The sequence below is a fragment of the Cottoperca gobio genome, chromosome 5 (genome assembly GCF_900634415.1).
Source record: "Cottoperca gobio chromosome 5, fCotGob3.1, whole genome shotgun sequence".
NCBI lineage: Eukaryota > Metazoa > Chordata > Actinopteri > Perciformes > Bovichtidae > Cottoperca > Cottoperca gobio.
Window position 1 is genome coordinate 16,810,791 of NC_041359.1, and position 14,221 is coordinate 16,825,011.

A 14,221-nucleotide genomic window follows, 5' to 3' on the forward strand; every position below is an offset into this window, starting at 1 on the left:
TTTTATTTTTAGTTAACTAATGTCTCTTACAATACATCTATATTTTATTACCTGATTCCGGTTTCACAGGAGTTGTAGTCCTGTTTATTTTTAAATTGAATCCTTTTTTAATATAGACTCACAGTCTGAAAAACTGATAAACTGAACTGAAATTGTAATAATGAGAGCGTCCAACTACGAGTCAAATTCCTTTTATTGGCCAATTCACTTGATTCTAAGTGTGATGTCACAGTGTCATATTTAAACATTTCAAATAACATGCAATAGACTCAAATGTGGAGAAATACTTTGTGATGTTTCGTGTCTTCTCTGACTTACCAGTCAAGCTGTATCCATCACTACGAGGAGACAAAGAGTTTGGTTCACTTCCCAAACTGTAATCACAGCTGGTGACGCTTCTTTGAGGAAAATGAAGCAAATCAGAAATTGTGACAGTAAACAGGCAGAACCACTGATTCCTTGAGGTCCTTTGCTTCAAGATGGTTGTTTGAAATGGATCCCTTTCTTCTCCAAAGTAAAGGTTACATCTCGTATCTTTATTAGCAGATCCAGGCAGAGTGCAGGTCATGATAACATCTTTACCAGGAAAATGCTGAAGACTCATCTCAGGTTTTAGAGCTAAAATACAAGATAAATGAAAAGTCATTAAATACGATATACCATCATCTGCATACCAGCATCCTGCCATACTGTCACAAAACAGTTTTAGAAATTAACATTCATCCTCATGCTTCATAATGATAATTATATATGTCATCTTAGGTGAGTGTAAGTTACAGTGTAAAAAAAAGATCATGACTCTGAATGAAGCAGAATCTGACAACAAAAAGCAATTTATCAAACTGAGAAAACTGTAAAGATGCTGAATGTTAATGCTGAAAATTTAGAGGTAGACATGTGTTATATCAAAAACTGAATAATAACATTAATACGATAATAATCCATATTAGAAATTGTGATTTAATGTAGAGGAAGAAATAAAAAATATATTGTGCAAACAAACAGTTTGTAAAAATAGTCAAATTAACAACAGACTGTAATAAACTTCCCACACAGTGAAAACTGGACATGAAAGATAATCGATCAGAGACTGACCTTGTGCATAACTCTCGAGAAAAGAATCTGTTGGAATTATAATTTATTAAAAAGGTAAATACATGTAATATCTCATTAATACATTCAACAAAATGAAGAAGCTTAAGATCAAGATATTCTTTATTTGTTGGGGAAATTAGTTTTGAACTCTGCACTGCAGTTCCACAATAAGTGCACAGATGAACAGCACAGAGTAACAACACATAACATAAAATCACCAACCATAAAAAAGAGCAGAAGGTATAACATGACACATGATAGCTCACAATACAATGTAATGTCATGTTTGCTTGCAGGTTAGAACCTACATTAGTTTGTAAAAGTCTACATTAACAATAAAAAACTCTATAGTGAGTATAACTTACAAATGAGGATGACAAGCAGCAGGCGTCCAGCCATGATGAAGCTGAACACTAAGACTGTGCAGATAGAAGACACTCGTTTGTCTGACTACGTGGACTTTGATGTACTTAAGTGTCATTCAGCAGAAGTGAGAACTTGCTCTCAGGAAAACCACAGCAAGCATCAAATGTGAGGCAACAAACAAACAGGCCACAGAAACAGCAACACTTTACATCTACTCGCTTTAACACACCTTATTAGAAATGTAGAGCATGTACCGGTAATATATTTTGATCAAGTCTACCACAGTGTGAACTGCTTCAGAAGAAAGAGTCTGTTCATCATTTGTTCACACACACACACACACACACACACACACACACACACACACACACACACACACACACACGCGCACACACACACACACACACACACACACACACACACACACACAAGCATGTTCATGGTCTGCTCTAAGTGAACATGCTGTTATTTAATATTTTCCTGACCATTCAACAATGAAATCTGCATTTCACTTCATATTTCCAGAGTTATGCTGCACACACTCTGTTTTTATTGAAGTCAAGTCAATGCCCCCATGTTTCCCACGGACTCCTGTATTTACCTGTACTGCCCGGGAACATTATAACTAAAACTCACAACTGATTAATTGATTGTCCACCTGGACCCTCATGAAGGTTAATACCTTAACTAATATTTTACACTGAATAAGCAGGGAGGGACAGTGTTAAATGCAAATAGTTTTTGTTTTTTTAAATAGCTCCTCCAACCAGAATACAAGTTTCTCATGTTAACGCTGCATTGTACCTTTTTACTTTGAGGTTTAAGGAACATACCTGAAACTCACAATCAACTTCACCAAAATATTGAAATGCATCATGTTTTTATAAACAGTGTTTTGCCTTAGCGTAAATATTCTTTAGTATACCCTACATATAGAAATGCCACATGTTTATAATAATAATAATAAGCTTTATTTGTATAGCACCTTTCATACAAGAATTGCAGCCCAAAGTGCCTCATAGCAAAAACATAACAATTAGTACAAGGACAGAGTAAGAGCATTTACAGTACAATAATCACAGTGTTGATGAAAATGAGTCTGAAGTACCATTATAAAAATAGCAGAATTAAAATAATATAAAATAGCAGATAAAATATAAGATAAAATACCAGCCTTTACACATTCTTTGACATTTTCATAATCCCTTTGTCTGTACTTTCATCTATATTTGTCTTTGCAAATAATCCACATACTTTCTTCCTATACCTGTTCTCTGCTTCCTTCTCCCATAACATAAACTGTCTTTATGTTCTTCCATTGTTTTCAACGCTTCAGATTTAATCTTTCTCTTTGACATTACTTTTTCCTCTTGCTCTCTCAACCTTACTTTTAACTTTCTTACTTCCTCAACACTAAATGATCCTCCTTCAGGAAAACCAAGCTTAAAAATGTATGAAATCATTTAAATTAGTTTAAAGTGGCTAAGATAAAAAATATATAAAATATCACCATTAAAAGGCTCAAGTAAAGACGTAAAATATCACTATTAAAAGGCTAAAGTAAAAAGATATGTTTTTAGCTTACTTTTGAAGATACTGAGCGAGCTTGCCTCCCTAATGTCTGCAGGTAAAGTGTTCCATAGCTTTGGTGCATAATTGATAAAAGCTGCATCCCCAATTGTCTTTTGGATGTTTCTGGGAACATTTAATAAACCAGTAGTGGATGATCGTAATGTTCTTGGGGGCACATAGTTTATAAGAGAGTTGGCAGTGGAACTTGGTGCGGTTCCGTTTAGGGCTTTGTATACAAGAAGGAGGACCTTAAAGTCAATTCTAAAAGTTACTGGAAGCCAGTGTAGAGTGGCTAACACTGGACTGATAGAGGCAGTTGACCAGAGTTTACGCACTAATTTCATCAGATTGTTACATCTTGTTTAGCTGAAACATATTCCAGCATCCTTTTGTAATAACAAACTGGACTTAACCAAACCAATCCAAACGATTTTAGTCACATCTCAAATGTCCTTCTCGAATGCTGCACACGTTATCTCTGTGGTCTGATGCAGCTGGTTCCTCTTGAGAGGCTGTTGTAAGCATCTGTCAGTGTAGTGGAAAAAAACAGACATGGCTTGATGGGACTTTTAAGTCTTTTACTGCATTATGCAACTTCCTTTTCCCACGCATGTGTATGAAACATACTGTAGAAAACAAAGTTGGTAGAAAGACAAAAGCAGCTCACCAATATTGCTGAATTCATAAGTGACGAAACTGTAAGTTTCATCATAACTGCTCGGCAAGAACTTTATCAGAAAGAGAGAAAAAAAAAAGGTTACGTGAGAGTGGCCTTATCCAGGACAGCATGATCACTGACTGAATGGATACAGAAGTGTTTAAATTACCTCTTTACTGTTGAGAGTTTCTATATATCCGCATCCATCTAAAACACAAAAAACACAGTTTAATAACAACGTGGAATGTGTTATCAACGTGGACTGTACTAACAACGTGGACTGTGCTAACAACGTGGACTGTGCTAACAACGTGGACTGTGCTAACAACGTGGACTGTGCTAACAACGCGCACAGTGCTAAAAACGTGGACTGTGCTAAAAACGTGGACTGTGCTAACAACGCGGACTGTGCTAACAACGTGGACTGTGCTAACAACGCGGACTGTGCTAAAAACGTGGACTGTGCTAACAACGCGGACTGTGCTAACAACGCGGACTGTGCTAACAACGCGGACTGTGCTAACAACGTGGACTGTGCTAACAACGTGGACTGTGCTAACAACGCGGACAGTGCTAAAAACGTGGACTGTGCTAAAAACGTGGACTGTGCTAAAAACGTGGACTGTGCTAACAACGCGGACTGTGCTAACAACGCGGACTGTGCTAACAACGCGGACTGTGCTAACAACGTGGACTCTGCTAACAACTTGGACTGTGCTAAAAACGCGGAATGTGCTAACAACGCGGACTGTGCTAACAACGCGGACTGTGCTAACAACGCGGACTGTGCTAAAAACGTGGACTGTGCTCACAACGCGGACTGTGCTAACAACGCGGACTGTGCTAACAACGCGGACTGTGCTAACAACGCGGACTGTGCTAACAACGTGGACTGTACGAACAACGCGGACTGTGCTAAAACGCGGAATGTGCTAACAACGTGGACTGTGCTAACAACGTGGACTGTGCTAACAACGTGGACTGTGCTAACAACGTGGACTGTGCTAACAACACGGACTGTGCTAACAACGCGGACTGTGCTAAAAACGCAGAATGTGCTAACAACGCAGACTGTGCTAACAACGCAGACTGTGCTAACAACGCAGACTGTGCTAACAACGCAGACTGTGCTAACAACGCAGACTGTGCTAACAACGCAGACTGTGCTAACAACGCGGACCGTGCTAAAAACGCGGAATGTGCTAACAACGCGGACTGTTCTAACAACGCGGACTGTGCTAACAACGCGGACTGTGCTAACAACGCGGACTGTGCTAACAACGGGAACTGTGCTAACAACGTGGACTGTGTTATCAACGTGGACTGTGCTAACAACGTGGACTGTGCTAACAACGTGGACTGTGCTAACAACGTGGACTGTGCTAACAACGCGGACAGTGCTAAAAACGTGGACTATGCTAAAAACGTGGACTGTGCTAACAACGCGGACTGTGCTAACAACTTGGACTGTGCTAAAAACGTAAGACTGTGCTAAAAACGCCGACTGTGCTAACAACGCCGACTGTGCTAACAACGCCGACTGTGCTAACAACGCCGACTGTGCTAAAAACGCGGAATGTGCTAACAACGTCGATATATATATATATACACATATATATATACAGTATATCTCAAAAGTGAGTACACCCTTTAGATTTTTGCAAATATTCTGTTATATCCTTTCAGGGGATAACATTATCCTACTGAAACTTTGATATAACTTAAAGTAGTCAGTGTGCTGCTTGAATAACAGTATAGATTTATTGTCCTTTGAAAATTACTACTATTACTAAAACCACAGCTAGCATCGGAATTATTCACGTCAGATACACAAACCTCACATCCTTTTTAAAGTACCTAGTATATGTGTATTATTTAGATAGAATCGACCAAACTGGAGGCTCGTGTGCATGTGTGTGTGTGTGTGTGTGTGTGTGTGTGTGTGTGTGTGTGTGTGTGTGTGTTCGTGTGCGTGTGCGTGTGTGTGTGTGTGTGTGTCTTCACTAAAAGTCTTTTTTTAAACTCCTCACTTTTTTGTTTATGATCTGCTCGAAGTAAACGCGTCGTTTTTTTTCCATGTTTGTCCTGAAACTTCAACCATTTAACTTCATATCTCCAAACAGGCTGTGTGTTATTTCATCTAGTTGGTAAAATGTCATCATAAAAATATTGTTTTCTTGCATTCAGTTGTGCTTAAATATGTCTCTGTGATGGTTTCTCATTTGTATTGTATTCAATCATGTTTGGCGGTTTTTAATGTGTTTTCTGTGTCTGTGAGTTTTATGAATTTGTGTAAATGTGAGTTAAATGTGTGAATAAACCCTTCCGGGTAAAGCACTTTGGTACAAATTATGTTTTTAAAGCGCAGTATAAATAAACATGAACCTGAACTTCAACTTCTGAAATGAAAGGGACTTTTTAAATAATTGTGTACATGGATTTTATTATTCAAAGCATTGATACATGTTATGTTCTGACCAAACTATCAATTCAATAAAGTTCAACTGAGCCATATCACCATTCTAACGTCTGCTCTTGTGGGTAATGATGTAAATACTGTTAAGATCAATTAACTTGTACATAAGTAAGAAAAAGATGCAAGGAAAACAACGTTTGAATTTCAAATTGACTTTAGAGGGCTGTACACGGTCTCTCTCAGGGCTGATGTTTGTCAGCAATATGCAATTATCATCATTTACAGTAAAAGGGTTTAGTTTCTGTCACGCTGCAATAAACATTTTTTCTGAGAATGTACCTTTAATGTCTTTTTAATTTATGCCTGTTCGCATTCTGGCCACTTATAAGCCTTCAGCAGAACCTGCACCACCAAGCGGCTGATTAATGTGTCTAACAACCTTTGGGAAAACAAAAGCAGCTCACCAGTGTTGCATTCATAGGTGACGATACTGTAGGTTTCATCATAACCACCCTGCAAAGCAGTGACGTTTACTTTTGGTCTAAATGGGAAAAAAATAGAAAACAGGTTTTGTGTGTCATTACAGAGGAAGGCAAAAGCACAGTACACATTTGCAAATGAATTAACTGTATTACTCTCCGCAAAGAGCGTCGCTACGTTGGAGTTTATCCTGGTGGACGAGAGGGTCGCCTCCCTACGCCTTCGGGTTATGGGGGGGAAAACTCTGACTGTTGTTTGTGCCTATGCCCCAAACCGCAGTTCTGAGTATTCAGCCTTCTTGAATGACCTGAATGGAGCCCTGCAGGGGGCTCCAGTAGGGGACTCCGTAGTCTTGCTGGGAGACTTCAACACACACGTGGGAAACGATGGAGACACCTGGAGAGGCGTGATTGGGAGGAAGGGCCTCCCTGATCTAAACCCGAATGGTCGTTTGTTGTTGGACTTCTGTGCTAGTCATGGAATGGCCATAACAAACACCATGTTCGAACATAAGGATGCTCATAAGTGCACGTGGTACCAGAGCACCCTAGGCCAAAGGTCAATGATCGATTTCGTAATCGTATCATCTGATCTGAGGCCGCATGTTTTGGACACTCGGGTGAAGAGAGGGGCGGAGCTGTCGACTGATCACCATCTGGTGGTGAGTTGGATCAAGGGGTGGGGGAAGACTCTGGACAGATCTGGTAAACCCAAACGGGTAGTACGGGTGAACTGGGAACGTCTGGAGGAAGCCCCTGTCCTGGGGATCTTTAACTCACACCTCCAGTGGAGCTTTTCAGCCATCCCTGTGGAGGTTGGGGGCATTGAACCTGAGTGGGCGATATTCAAAACCTCTATTGCTGAAGCTGCGGTGATGAGCTGTGGTCTCAAGGTCTTAGGTGCCTCAAGGGGCGGTAACCCTCGAACACCGTGGTGGACCACGGTGGTCAGGGAAGCCGTCCGACTGAAGAAGGAGTCCTTCCGGGTTATGTTATCCGGGAGGACTCCGGAAACAGTTGCAGGGTATTGAAGGACTAGAAGTGCGGCAGCTTCTGCCGTGTCAGAGGCAAAGCAGCGGGTGTGGGAGAAGTTCAGAGAAGCTATGGAGAAGGACTTTCGGTCGGCACCAAGGTGCTTCTGGAAAACCATCCGGCACCTCAGGAGGGGGAAGCGAGGAACCATCCAAGCTGTGTACAGCAAGGGTGGGACCCTGCTGACTTCAACTGAGAAGGTTATCGGCCGCTGGAAGGAGCACTTTGAGAAACTCCTGAATCCGACTAACACACCCTCTATGGTTGAGGCAGAGCTGGAAGCTGATGGGGGATCATCGTCAATTTCCCTGATGGAAGTCACTGAGGTAGTCAAACAACTCCACAGTGGCAAAGCCGCAGGGGTTGATGAGATCCGTCCAGAAATGCTGAAGGCTTTGGGTGTTGAGGGGCTGTCTTGGTTGACACGCCTCGTCAACATTGCGTGGAAGTCCGGGACAGTGCCTAGGGGTTGGCAGACCGGGGTGGTGGTTCCCCTATTTAAAAAGGGGGACCAGAGAGTGTGTGCCAACTACAGGGGTATGACACTTCTCAGCCTCCCTGGTAAAGTCTACTCCAAGGTACTGGAAAGGAGGGTTCGGCCGGTAGTCGAACCTCTGATTGAAGAGGAACAATGCGGATTCCGTCCTGGTCGTGGAACAACAGACCAACTCTTTACTCTTGCAAGGATCCTGGAGGGGGCCTGGGAGTACGCCCATCTGGTCTACATGTGTTTTGTGGATCTAGAGAAGGCGTATGACCGGGTCCCCCGGGTGATACTGTGGGAGGTGCTGCGGGAGTATGGGGTGAGGGGGTCACTTTTGAGGGCCATCCAATCCCTGTACGCCCAAAGCGAGAGTTGTGTCCGGATACTCGGTAGTAAGTCGGACTCGTTTCCCGTGAATGTTGGCCTCCGCCAGGGCTGCGCTTTATCACCAATCCTGTTCGTGATTTTCATGGATAGGATATCGAGGCGTAGTCGTGGAGGAGAGGGGTTGCAGTTCGGTGACCTGAGGATCTCATCGCTGCTCTTTGCAGATGATGTGGTCCTTATGGCATCATCGGTCTGTGACCTTCAACAGTCACTGGATCGGTTCGCAGCCGAGTGTGCAGCGGTTGGGATGAGTATCAGCACCTCCAAATCTGAGGCCATGGCTCTCAGCAGGAAACCGGTGGATTGCCTACTCCGGGTAGGGAATGAGCCATTACCCCAAGTGAAGGAGTTCAAGTACCTCGGGGTCTTGTTCGCGAGTGAAGGGACAATGGAGCGAGAGATTGGCCGGAGAATCGGAGCAGCGGGGGCGGTATTACAGTCACTTTACCGCACCGTTGTGACGAAAAGAGAGCTGAGCCAGAAGGCAAAGCTCTCAATATACCGGTCGATCTTCGTTCCTACCCTCACCTATGGTCATGAAGGCTGGGTCATGACCGAAAGAACGAGATCACGGGTACAAGCGGCCGAAATGGGTTTTCTCAGACGGGTGGCTGGCGTCTCCCTTAGAGATAGGGTGAGAAGCTCAGCCATCCGTGAGAGACTCGGAGTAGAGCCGCTGCTCCTTTATGTTGAAAGGAGCCAGTTGAGGTGGTTCGGGCATCTAGTAAGGATGCCACCTGGGCGCCTCCCTAGGGAGGTGTTCCAGGCACGTCCAGCTGAGAGGAGACCCCGGGGAAGACCCAGGACTCGGTGGAGAGATTATGTCTCCTCACTGGCCTGGGAACGCCTCAGGATCCCCCAGTCGGAGCTGGAGGATGTGGCCCGGAGAAGGGAAGATTGGGATTCCTTACTGGAGCTGCTGCCCCCGCGACCCGATCCCGGATAAGCGGTAGACGATGGATGGATGGACTCTCCGCAAAGATCTAAATGTTGTGACTGAAAAGTGAATCTCCGGTTCTGATTCGCCTCTCTGACCTGACAGTTGTCACCATCAGCTGTTTCCTTCATGTCAACACATATTGATGCTGCAGCTGAACCAGAGCAACCATGGAAAAGAAGATGCATCCTGGACTCACTCAGGTTTACCTGATAATCATGGAAAAATATGATTTCTTACCTCTTGGAAGCACAATTTTCTAGAAAATGAAAAAAAGAAATAAACCAGTGATTATTGATATCAGAAAGCTTCAATGATCCCTAATAAAACTGGTACTGGATACATTCTTTTACATTTTGCTACTAGAAAATCATTTCAAATGTCGTTAATCTCAAGTTTTTAACTTTTTGTTCTTCAATGTTTGCACAAGGTGCTGTACCGTGTAGCACTGGATTTGAAAGGAGCTTTATAAATAAGGTTTACTTACTTACTTGCTACGTAATTCAAATAAATATGAAATATTTCCTACAACTGCAGCTAGGTCTTTGCATGCCTGCATGTTTAATATTTTTTAATTCTTACCAATCCTGCGTTCAGTAAAGAGAAGTGTTAATCCGAGCAAGACGACTCCCACAGTCACGACTGCTCCAATCATCAACGTCATCTTCTCTGCATTAAGAGAAGAGCCCATTTACACTCGCCGGCCCACAGTGTTAACATCAAGGACATACTGTACATCCCATAATATCAACATGTTTGAGGAAATGAACTTCCTTCTGCTCTCTGGGATTTACAAGTATGGCAAAAACTTTGAAACGTATCAGGAGGAAGATGCTAGAGGAAATATTCCGTCACAAAAACTGTGCTGTATTCTTTTTTTAGTAAAATATCAAATCAGTACCAACATCGAAAACTAGATATAGATTAATAATCGCTTTTTTTTTACTATTGGTAAGGCCCTGCTGTTATAAAATATACTTCAGCTAATATTTATCTCATTATTTTTATTTTGATATACTTGTGAACAAAACAAAGTAAACTGAGTATTTAGGGATTGTTACAACTGCAGATGTGTTTTTACTCACTGCTCGTAACTTGTGTGTTATCGTGTTGATCCACCAGAGGTCCCTATAGTACCTGCCTCCCTGGATGTGATCTAGGTCCTCACAGCTGAACCAGCCCTGATCAACCAGCTCTTCCTTCCTACCCTATTGTCATATTATTTCCTATTATCATGTGATTTTCTGTGATCCAACAGTTTCTCATCTTACTGTCCAGTGAATCTCTCACAGTTGGCATTCTAAGTTTTAGAATATTGATTATATTTATATATATAATCTTTATATATATATATATATATATAATATCACCTGAAACAGCAGGATTGAAAAAGTACACAGTGAAAAGCATTTATAAACAACCACAGCAAAGAATTTTAGTATTTGACTACCTGTTATATTTTCACCGGATGCTGGTTGGAAAAGAGTTGTGTCAGCAGAGGTCCAACTTTCTGCAGCTGTGAGAGATATAGCACTTATTGAAGACACAAACACGTTGACATGAAAAATGACAAATATCCAAAACATTTCTGAAAAGTCAGTGTGAATTATTGAGAACTTGATTAATTATATCACCTGTTTCTGGTTTCACTGACGTTAGGAAAGTAGAGGCAGAACTACCAGTGTCACTTGGGCGTTGTTAAATCCCCATTAGTTGTTGCTCTAGTGTTGCTCTATTTGTTTTGGTTTGTAAGCCCTAAAAACAAATTCACACCTGAAATATTAGACCATGCCACTTTTCTTGTGCTGATACTGTATCAGGATATAGTAATATTAGCAGGTGGGAGAAACAGTCGCTCACTGTGTATGGTGACGGAGGATGTGTCACTGTGTGGAGATGGGTAATGTAACTCTCCAAGCTTTACAGTGTAAAAACATGTCACTTTAACCTCAGCAGGTGAACTCTGATGTGACATCTCCAGCAGCTCAGTTCCTGTCAGTGTCTTCAGACAGGGGAAGACTTTGCCCGGTTTTGTTCTCATAGTTTTGAAATAACACTGAGACACAGGAACAGATGATGGAGTCTGACAGTGCAGAGTGACTGAGTCTGTCTCTGAGATCACCGGTGGATTCACTGTCAGTTTAGGTGTAAGAAGAGCTAAAACATATTGAGGTAAACATGTTATGTCACTTCATTAATAATTGCATTAAGATAATACAATTCCTAATGGGAAACTGTGATTTAATATATGGTATAGAAAATAGAGATTTTAACAGCCAAATTAGCAGAGACTGATCTTGTGCTTTCATCTCCGTAAAGGAACCTGGCAGAGAAAATAAACATGTTAACAAGAGGAACAGATTTAATAGTAAATAGTAAACTCTTAACGTTAATCTTGTATTTCTTTCAATCTGATGTAAAAGTTTAATAAAACACGCTGATACATTAAAGGCTGACATTACATATTAATCTGGCTCTTGCAAATAAAATATCATGTAGTTGTATTAGTGTATTGGGTACAATGAAAGAAACAAGAGGTTTAACTTACACATGAGGACGACTAACAGCAGGTGTTCAGCCATGATGAAGATGAATAATGTGAATGTCCAAGAATCCTTCAAGACGACACTTGTGTGTTTGATTGTGTGGACTTTGACATACAGAAAGTGTCATTTTACAGAACTTGTTCTCAGGAAAACCACAGCGAGCATCAGAAGTAAGTCACACTGACAGACAGGCCACAGAAACACACATGCCTTGACATTATTTATAAAGCTCCAGTATGTGTGGTACTGTGTATTTAGATCAAATCAACCTCATTGCTGTCTAACTGCTTCAGAAAGAATTAAGTAGTATATGTACATCACATCAAAGAAAAAACACAACCTTAAATATTTCATGGTCTTGATTGTAGTGTTTTTGAAGTGGGGGACACCAGGATTGATTGTCTCTTATGTTAAAGCACCTGAAAGGCACTAACCTTTTTAGTGAGGGTAATTTCAGCTCATTTCAGTTTTATTGTATCAAAAGTAAAAAAGTGTTCTGTGGTGTAAACGTTTTATAAAACTGTTAGAGATATTGGAATGTGTTTCTCCTAGTTAATAGACAAAAATGGTAATGGTCTGCATTTATATATTGTTTCATAGTCTTTGCGACGACTTAAAGCACTTTTTACTACACAAATCAACATTCACCCAGTCACACAAACATTCATACACTGGTAGCAGAGGCTGTATAAACCAAGCCTACCACCTGGGCCCCTTTGTATGTTTTGTATGTTTGTTTGCATGCCGAAAGCGAAAGCCTCTCGGTCAATACAGTGCCGTACAACTGAGCCACTAGTTGGCACGGTACAGTTTTTATTTTTACACTTTTACAGCGCTCCTAATCCGGACCTTGCAGCTTCCAAGGGCCGTGGACTTAGTGCTCGCTGCAGCCTCTCTCTGTGCTGGCAAGGAAGGATCTCCTTGTGCGACTGTCAACTGGGCGGACTGTGCTGATGGAAAGAGAGCATTTATTAAAAGTAAGATTATAGGCATGAAACAGCATGATGTTTCCAAAGTCAATAAGTAATTGCGTTAAATAATTGTGATCTCAAAATTTACCAAAAATAATCATGATTATGATTTTTGCCCAGGATCTCACAGCACCATGATCCGGCCCTGGGAATCAGCTACATTTTGAAATAAGATTTGATAGTCTCTGATGAGTGTGCCAACCAATCCCAGCATACCTGTCAACATTGGAATTTCAAAATAAAGGAAATCTTCTGGCGGACTCCGCCCATACAGCTCTCAGCCACCCAGGACCTACCCATATAATGTAAATGTCAACACATAAAGGACGGGTACATACATTCAGGAAATACATGTTTATTTAAAGTATGTATTACGTGTACAGACATGTTTATAAGATTTATGTATTTTATTTATTAGTTATTATCATCAATTTATTTGATGATGGATGAGTTGTGCGGCTTTTGTTTCCACCACGAGGACTTCTTTGCGATGGCAGAATCGGGAAACATGTCCGCTACACTGTGACAGAAATCATCGCAGAAGCTGAAGGCTACATTATCTTTCCCTCAGCCTTGGTCACTTGATTTGCCTCTGAAACTGTTCTTGTCACACATGAAGTCATTGACAGTGGATGTGTTTGTGCCTCTTGGGCGAGCTTGTGCTTGGACGATTGTTCATGCTGGTGAACATCGCTTATTCCGCCGTGTGCAAATCTAATATCTGAATGGTACACTTTACAAAAAACATGAGTTTGCCCGACTCTGCTTTTTATTAAATACGGGAAGGTCTCCTCTCATTTGTCAGGTACTTGCATAAAGTTTTAACTTGTTTGGCAGGTACAACTGCGTCTCCATCTATCTCCCGTTCACTGTGACTCATCCATATTGTTTTGTCTTCTCCTTCTGTGTTATTGTTCCTGTTTTCTTCTTCTGTGTGTTTACTGGTGGATAACATTTTTCAGCTAAAGTTAAACATAACACTGCCACCTGCTTTACCGGAGGTCACTTTTTTTCTTACATTTTTCCCCCTTTAATTTTGGGGTTTCTTTTAGGAAGTTTTTCCTTGTGCGGTGCGAGGGTCTAAGGACAGAGGGTGTCGTAACCTGTACAGTCTGTAAAGCACACTGAGACAAATGTATAATTTGTGATAATGGGCTATACAAATAAATTTGATTTGATTTGAATTTGATTTGTAATACCACTTGTTCCTCTAGAGGCGATAGTGAGTCACTACAGAGGGAGAAGAGGCACATCTGCCTGACTCGTTCACCACCTGCA

At 41.4% G+C, this 14,221-nt stretch overlaps 1 long non-coding RNA gene across 1 annotated transcript; it reads right to left on the reverse strand.

Annotated features, from left to right (window-relative positions):
- Positions 1–470: 470 nt before the first annotated feature.
- On the reverse strand, positions 471–1,529 carry LOC115007930 (uncharacterized). Its single transcript, XR_003832255.1, has 3 exons — positions 1,461–1,529; positions 1,096–1,122; positions 471–618 (listed from the first exon to the last, which is right to left on the reverse strand). It is a non-coding gene; the product is annotated as an uncharacterized LOC115007930 (long non-coding RNA).
- Positions 1,530–14,221: the final 12,692 nt, after the last annotated feature.